The sequence below is a fragment of the Camelus dromedarius genome, chromosome Y, assembly GCF_036321535.1.
Source record: "Camelus dromedarius isolate mCamDro1 chromosome Y, mCamDro1.pat, whole genome shotgun sequence".
Classification (NCBI taxonomy): domain Eukaryota; kingdom Metazoa; phylum Chordata; class Mammalia; order Artiodactyla; family Camelidae; genus Camelus; species Camelus dromedarius.
Window position 1 is genome coordinate 4,563,521 of NC_087473.1, and position 9,468 is coordinate 4,572,988.

Consider the following 9,468-nt stretch of genomic DNA (forward strand, 5'->3'; position numbering starts at 1 on the left):
GCCTCATCTGTGCTGTTCCCAGTGCCTGTTGGCAAGCAGATAGCACCTACTCCCAACAGTAGGTAAGGTGCAGCTCTCCTTTACTGTGGGTTGGCTTGTCACTGCCTTGCCCGATGCTGCAGTCAGATGTTGCACACTGCCCAGGCAGGAGTGGGCATCATGCCCTCTCCCAGCACCATGGTCAGGGGCTGGGTTCCAGCCCAAAATGTGGGGGGCCAACCACCCCCTCAGGGTGCCAGTCACTCCAATGCTCTGTGCCACTATGTGCTCCGCCTTGGGTTTGCACCCTGGAGGTGAGCTCAGAGAAGGCTGAGGAACAGCCCTGTCCATGGTCTGGGACAAAACACAGCTCTTTGTTGGTCTTGGTGGAGCCAGTTCTCTGAGGAACCAGAACAGAAGGACCCTATCTGCCTCGGGCTGCAGACAAGTCTCCGTCTGGTCCTTGAGTCTGCTAAGTCCTTAGGTGTGGATACAGGTATATCCCCCACTGCCACCTGGGTGCAAAGCACCAGAGAGTATGGTGACTGTTCATAAGCCCCACATCTCTTCACCTACAAATTTGTGGAATTTCAGAGATGAGGGTATGCACCCTAACCACTAGGGCAAATATGCCCTGTAGTTTTATAGAGGGCCCAGTTTGTTCTGCCCTGAGCACCCACTGCCATGGCGCACAGCCACATGCATTCACCATGGGCTGCCTCAATGCAGCCATCCCCATCATCCACCTAGCTCAGGCAGCATGGCCCTGCCACCAGCTGCTGGGCTGCATCTTGGGCTGGGTGTTACAGGGACCCTCTGTGCCCGTTTAACTTAGTTCTGTCAGTCAACTGATTGTACAGATCCGAGCCTTGGACGTACCTCCTCCATCCTACTGGCCACTCAGTTGGAGAGGGGAGACTCATTGAAAGAGTGCCAGTCCTTCTTTGCTGCTCCCACCCCATGGGACCTGTCCCACTCTGTTTTCCCATTTCTTCCTTCTTTTTTCCTTTTCTCCTAACAGTTTTTTGTCATCTTTATCTTTTGAAGAGGACAATGTTCTTTCAGAGTTTTGCAGCTTCTCTGGTTAGCTGAGTGGGTCTGTGGATGTGAGTCTTGGTGCATTTGTGGGAAAGGGAGAGCTATAAGCATCCTTCTACTCCAACATCTTGGCCTCCCCACAAAAACGACTCACTATATGGAAGAAGATATACACAGCCTGGAAATAGATGGAGAAGATATTTCATGGAAATGACAAGAAAGTGCAGATTGCAATGCTCAAATCATACAAAATATGTCTGAAAACAAGGGCCACAATAAAAGTTTAATTTGAGATTATATAAAGAAAAAGAGATCAATATAAAAATAGGGTATTACACTCATTAACTTATATATGGACCCAACACCACAGATCCTAAATATAAAAACAAATATTAGTAGACAGGAGGGAATTAATTCATTATAAAACAATAATAGTAGAAGAGTTTAACACCTCAATATTCTGATGGACAGATCATCTGGAAAGAATATCTGTAAGGATACAGAGGTCTTAATAGCATATTAGATCATTTCAACCTAACTGAGGTATTGGACACTGCATCAGAAAAGCAGAACACATAAACTTTTCAAGGGTGCACAGGATGTTATCTAAGGAATTAACCACATATTATGTCATGAAAAGAGCCTCAGAACCTTTAAGTAAATATAGATGACAGCAAGCATTATTCCATACAAAAAATTATGAAACTATACTTTCATACTTTTTTTCAGCTGCCTTCTACCTTTCTTCTCCCCCCAGGATTTCACTCTAATGTGCGCTTCCTGAAGAAGTCTGATGTCTAATGTAGAATTTCCTCACTTTTTAATATCTTGTACCTCTGCCCTCTCCTATCATTTCTAGTTTTGTATTGGTGAGTTTGCTAATCTCTCTTACAAAGACAGTCTACTTTCAATGCTTTCTATTGCATTTGTCATCTTATTTATTGAGTTCTTCTGGTCTTCAAATAATGTTTGGTTATATTATGGTTTCAGTCTCTTTGGTAATGTATTCCTTATCATCATTTAATTTATTCCTGAGTTCACTAAACTGCTTTCTGAGTTTTTATGTATTGAGTTTCTGTATGACACCTATATTGAATTCTCTATTAGTCATATGGCAATATTCCATGACTTTAACTTTGTTTGGTTGAGGATTGTCATTGTGTGTGTGTGTGTGTGTGTGTGTGTGTGTGTGTGTGTGTGTGTGTGTGTGTGTGTGTCTGTGTGTCTGTGTATCTGTGTGTGCCCTGTAATGTTACTGTGATTGGTCATGATCTTTTAAATTATTGCTCTTATGACACTAAATAACAGATTGGGGGTTGGAGTCCTTGCTTTAGTTTTCTGGTAGTTTGCAATATTGCACAATTCTTGGTTTTACTTACCTGAGCTACCTCTGATAATATTTCAACATGGCACTTTCCAGTCGCTACTGTCTGGATAAAAGATGTGCTTTCATTGTCACCTCTTAGACTTCTCTGCTAGTTAATGCCACTGTTGTCACTGGGATGGGAAACCCTTCCTTTTATCTGATATCCCTTGAGACTCAGTGTACACATTGAGGAAATTTGTAAAGACAGGTGGGTAGTTGGAATCAGGCAAGTGCCATTGCCATGTCCAGTGTTGCAAGGTACATTGTCTCCACCACTGTGAATGGGGAGTAGGGACAGTGTCATGAATGTCTGAGTGTCTGAAGGATGGAATTTCTGTCTTCATTGTGGATCCCTCATAGTTACCTGTGACCATGAGTACTGGTGCAGTTGGAGGCTGAAGCTGTGTGAACCACTGAGACCCTGTTTCTACTGGGTTCTCTGAACCTGTGGGCTCAGATACCCTAGTCAGTGGCCCTTGGTTGCAGGCACCAACTTTGCTCTTCCCTCAATTCAGCCTCCTCTATGTGTTTTAGTCCACCACACTTCAGCTGTACACATGCGTTCTGGAGTATTGTTTTGTGTTGTAGTTATTATTGTTGAGATGTGAACGTTTTACTGACTTTAGATTTAAGGGGAGAGACAAAAATATTTTAAACTTATGTCACTTTTTCAAAAGTATATACTTTTTCATTTAAAAGCTTAAATTCTACTAAGGACATTATAAGAACAGTAAAGAAAGTGAAAAAATCACCTCCTTTAATTTTATAGTTCTACACAAAGTTTTCAGTTTTTCCTGGGTTTTTTTCTTCAATGTTTTTCCCACATACATGCACATTTTCCTATAATACATGCCTATAATTTCTTTAAAATCATTTAAATTATTAAAATATTTCTTTGTGCTGTAAATATAGCCCTGTTGCTTCTCTAATTTATAACTAGTAGATTGCATATTTCTGTCTTCTCCATCCTTCTTCCCTGTCCCCACAGGAAACCACTATTTTCTACACTACACATATATACGTGAGTCTGTTTCTGTTTTTATTTTTATGATTATTTCTCTTATATCTTTAGTATCCTCATGTAAGTGATAACGTAGAGAATTTTTCTCTTTATTACTTATTTTTTTATGTGCAACCTCCTCTGGGTCCAATCACATTTTTCCAAATGGCAGAATTTCTTTTTTTATGACTAAGTATTTATTATATTATATATATATCAAATAATCTTCAGCCAATCAACTGTTGATGGGCAGTTGAGTTGCGCTTGTATGCTTGGCTATAATAAATGATGATGTTAAGGACATTGGGGATAATATATCATTTAAAGTTGTTGTTTTCATTTTTTTCAGATTTATAACAAAAACTGAAATTGCTTCAACATATAATGCTTCTGTTTCTAGTTTTCTGACCACTGTACACACTTTTATAATAGTGGATGCATCAATTTATATTTCCACCAACAGTGTACCTGGGTTCCCTTTTCTCAACATTCTTATTAATGTTTGTCATTTGTAGACTTCCTGTTAATACCCATTTTGGCTGCTGTGAGATTATATTTCATTCTTGTTTTGATTTATGTTTTCCTAATGAATAGCAACGTTATGTGTCTTTTTATGTGCATGAAAATCATCCACATGTCTGTTTTTGTAAATTTTCTGTGAAGATCCTTCAACTATTTTTAACTTGGGGTCTTTGATTTTTAAATATTGAGTTTAATATGCTATATATATATTATGAATATTAACACATTTTTGGTCACATTGTCTGAAATTTTTCCTTCTATTGTGTGTTTTGTCATATGTGTTGTTGAAGGTTTCCTTTCCTCTGCAAAATGTTTTGAACTTCACATTTATACATGAAGTAGAATCCTTGTATCACATAGTACATCTATTTTTTCCTCAGTAACCTAAAAACTGTTATTTTTAGTTTTCTTTTTTTTTTACTTCAGAGACACATCAAAATTAAATATTGCTATGATTTAACTCAAAGTCAGTTCTGCTCGTGTCCTTTGTCAGAAATTCCGTAGTTTCAGGTTTTACATTTAAGAAATTAATCCATTTGTATCTTAGTTTGTATACTATGGAAGGAAGTGCTCTTACATCTTCCTTTTACATGTACTGTCCGGGTTTCCCTCAACTACTTTTTGAAGAGACTGCCTGTTTTCCATTGCATACTCTTGCTTACTTCATTATAGAGTAATTGAACATATGTGTGTGGGTTTATTTAAGGACTCTTTATTTTGTTCCATTGATCTTTGTGTCTCTTTTAGTGCCATATTTTGATGTTTTCATTACTGTACCTTTGTAGTATGTTCTAAAGTCAGGGAGGATAATACCCACAGCTTTGTTCATTTTTGAAAGATAATTTTAGAATATTTTGGTCTTACGCATTTTTATATGTATTTTATTATATGTCTCCTTGTTTTGTAAAGAAACATATGGATTCTCTGAGACTACAAATTTACTTAAAGAAAAAAACTGAGAAAAATATTAAAATGTGGAGGCTAAATCTTACAATATTAAACAACTAATGGATTGCTGTATAAATCAAAGAAAAAATATATAAAGAAAAATGACAACAAAAACAAAGTTCATGGGGTATAGCAAAAGCAGTAATAATACGGATGTTTATAGCAAAATAATCCCACTTATACAAATAAGAAATATCTCTCTCTTATAACATAATCTTACAACCAAAAGATGTAACAAAATAATATACAAACTTGTTAGTAGAAGGAAAGAAATCAGAAAGTTCAGAACATTAATAAATAAAATAAAGATTAAAAATAGAAACATTTAATGAAACCAAATAATGGTTTTTGAAAGATAAATAAAATTCATGAACTTTAAACTGACTTATGAGCAAAAAATGAATACAGATTAATAAGCTCAGAAATGTGAGAAGTTACAGCTTATATCACAGAAATACAAAGAATCATAAGAGGATACAACAAATTATATGCCAATAAAATGGAAACCCTAGAAGAAATTGACAAATTTTTAGAAAGACATAATCTCCAGGATGGAATGAGAAATAGAAAATATGAACCGATTATCACTAATGAAATTGAATAAGTAATTAAACAAAATCTCCCAAGAAACAAAATTCCAGTCCTAGACATCTTCACAGGTGTCTTCTGCCAAACATTTAGAGAAGAGCTATCACCTATACTTCTCAGAGTATTCCAAAAATTTGCAGAGGAAGGAAGGCTTCCTATCCCACCTTTCCATATCACACTACTGCTAAAACTGGAACAAATACCTCAAAAAATTACAGGTTAAATACTACTGATAAGCATAGATGCAAAAATCATCACTAAAATATAAGCAAGCCAAACAATACATTAAAAGGATTGTACAATATGATTAAGTCCATTTTATTCCAGGGATGCCAAAGTAATTCAATACCTACAAATTAATCAATATGATACACCACACTAACAAACTGAAGAATAAAAATTGTATGGTCATCTCAATAGTGTCATAAAATATCTTGAAAAAATCAGTATCTATTTATGATTATATTTCCCCTCCAAGTGGGCATGAGGAAACATACCTCAACACAGTTATGGTCATATGTGACAAGAACTCAGATAACATGACACTCACTGATTAAAAGCTGAAAACATCTCCTGTAAGAGCAGCAAGAAGACAAGAATTCTCACTCTTACCACTTTTATTCAATATAGTAATGGAAATTCCAGCCATAGATATCCAAAATAAAAGTAAATAAAATATAGCCAATTAAGAAAATGAGTAAAAGTATCTGTTTGCAGAGGACATACTTTAAACAGAAATCCTAATGATGGCACCACAAAATTACTAGGGCTTATCAATGCATTTGGTAAAATTTCAGAATGGAAAATTAATATACAGAAATCTTGCTTTTCTACACACTAACAAGCTAACAGATAGAGTAAGTGAGGGAACTGTCTCATTTACAGTTGCATTACAAAAAAATAAACTATCCAGAAATGTATCGAACAAAGGAGGTAAAAGACCTTTACTCAGAAAACTATAAAATATTTATAAAAGAAATTGAAGATAATGCAAATAGATGAAAGGATATACTGTGTTCATTGATTAAGAAAAAATTATTGTTTAAATGACAGTACTAACCAATAAAATACACAAATTAAACTCAGTGCCTATCAAAATACCAAGGGCGTTTTCAGACACTTACAATAAATAATTCTAAAATTTACATATAAACACATAAGTGTTGAAATCACTAAAAAAAAAAAAGAAAAAAAGGAATGAAAACAAACAAACAAAAACAAAAACAACTTTGAGAAAGAACAAAGAGGATGCATCACTTTCCCTGATTTTAATCTAGAATACAAAGCTACGGTAATAAAAAGTATATGCTACTGGTACAGAGCAAACAAAATAATGGAACATAACAGAGTGCGTAAACATGAAATCCGAAAACTATGGTCATTTAGCCCATTACAAAAAAATGAATATACTGTGGGGAAAGATAACCAACAGGCACATGAAAACGTGCATCACTAATCATCAGAAAAATGCAAGTCCAAAACAAAATGAGATTTTATGTCACTCCTGTCAGAATGACTATTATCAAAAAGATAACAAATATAACTGTGGTTGAGGATGTAAGGAAAAGAACCCTGATGTACTGCTGGAGTGAATGTAAATTTGTGCTACCTCTGTGGAAAACAGTATGGAGTTTTATCTAAAAATTAAAAATGAAATATGATCCAACAATTCCATATCTCCTTACTTATTCCAAGAAGATAAAAACACTAATAAGAAAAGATGAATTAAATCCTATATTCACTGCAGCATTATCTACAATAGTCAGGAAATAGGAGCAAATTAATTTCTCATCAATAGATGATGGATAAAGAAGATGAGTGTTTATAGATTGTATATATATATACCCATCTATTAACTACAGATTTACCTATATTTACAGATAGATAGATCAATAGATAGATAGATAGATAGATAGATAGATAGATAGATAGATAGATAGATAGATGGATAGATAGATAGATAGATAGATAGATGCACACACACACATAAAAATAAAATGGGTTATTACTCAACTAATAAAAAAATAAGTTCTTGTCATTTGCAACAAATTTGTAGACCAAGAGGGAATATGCTGAGAGAAATAAGTCAGACAGAGACAAATGTTAATGATTTTACTCATATTTGGAATTTAAAACAAATGAACATAACAAAACAGAAAAGTAGTTATAGATATAGAAAGAAACATGTTGTTCACAAGAAGGAGGGAAATTAGTTGAGGAAAAAGAAATAGTTGAGGAAATTTAAGGGAGAAAATTTTCCACTTGCAAATTAAATGAGTCAAGGACAAGATATGTACTGTATGGGGAATACTCAATAACTATGAAATATCTTTAAAAAGCAAAGTATCATAACTAGATTTATTCTGGTGATCAGTTTGAAATGTATAAAATATAGTGAAGAGTATGTTGTGTAAGAGAAACTAACATAGTGTTATAGATTAAAGTACACTTCAAAACAAACAAAAACAATTATAGAAAAAAATCAGATATGTAGTTAACAGAGGCAGGGATTGGGAAAGGAGAATTAGATTAATGCACTCAAAAGGTACAAGCCTCCAGCCATAAAATAAACGTGTTCTAGGGAGGCCACATTGTAACATATAAGTAAAATTAATACTGATTTATGTTATATATGAATGTTGTTAAGAGAGTAGACCCTAAGATTTCTCATCACAACCAAAAACCAAATTGTATATATTTAATATTGTATCTAAATGAGATAATGAATTCTCCCTAAAGTTGCTATGATATTTATTGCATGATACATGTAAATCAAATTACTTACCTGTGACCTAAACATACACAATGTTTTATGCCAATTATATCTCAATAAAAGTGGAAGGAAAAATGCAAAGGCAATGATAATTTTTTCCATGCCATTTCTCATGATTGTTTTTACAGCAAGTAAACTTGAGTCATGATGCATTTATCCTAGGTAAAGATATCAATAAATAAGTGATACTAATAAATAATTCATAAAGATACAAATAAACTTAGTGTTTTCCCATGCCTTAAATTTTCTTCATGATAACAGCCCACTGCTTCTGTAGGCATCAAAATTTCACTCTGTATATTCATCTGAGATTAGGGAATGGATACAGAATTAACCCTGGCTGCTTTTGCTGTGAGTGATAAAATTCACTATCTCTGACCAAGGGTCACATCTCCCTGACAGCATCTACAAGAAAGGAACGTGCTTGGTTGCTAAAAATCTCAGCATGGTAAAATCTCAGAACTCCTACACTTCTTAACTGTTTGGCAATGGGAAAGCAATCCTGACAATGACTTGATTTTGGATAACAATGTGGTGTTTTCTCATGGTTGCATTAGGGGATGTGAGGATAATCCCTGAGATCCAAAACAAACATTCTTGCTCAAGTGCTGGGCAAAGAACTGTAAAGCTTCTGCATTATTAGGACTGAGGACTGCTTTCAAACTGATGACTATGCTAACTCTACTCCAGGTAGTCCAAAGAAAGAAAGTTTATTGCAAATTCTAGGTGAAAGGGTATAAGTAAGTGGTTCAGTCTCAATAAATTAGTCAATGGGTGTTCAAAGCCAAGATAAGTTGTGTCAACAATGAGAATTAAAAGAAAAAATCTTAGACATAAGCTTAAGTTAAAAAGGAGACACAATCCTGTGCTGGGCTCTGGGGACTGGAGAATGTATATGCATCAGTCCAATTCAAGGGTTCAGTGGCTTGGCCCTACCATCAACTCGGGATTCAGTGAAGAGTTAACAATCAGTATACTGGGAGAAATATAATTTACCTCTCCCTGATCTGAAGAAAATCTGGTGGCTCAATGAAACTCTTAATTCACAGAGATCCTGCCAGATGCAGAAGAATAATTCACTGATGACTCAACTGAGACAAACTTAGTTACTGCTTAACAATCCATCTTCACACACACATACAGTGGTAGACAGACTTGTAGTATTTAATGGGAAGAATTCAGTGGGCAGAGCTCAGAGAATAGTTTTCAAAGCACCAGCCAACATTTGTACTTTTGAAAATAGTCTAGATTTCC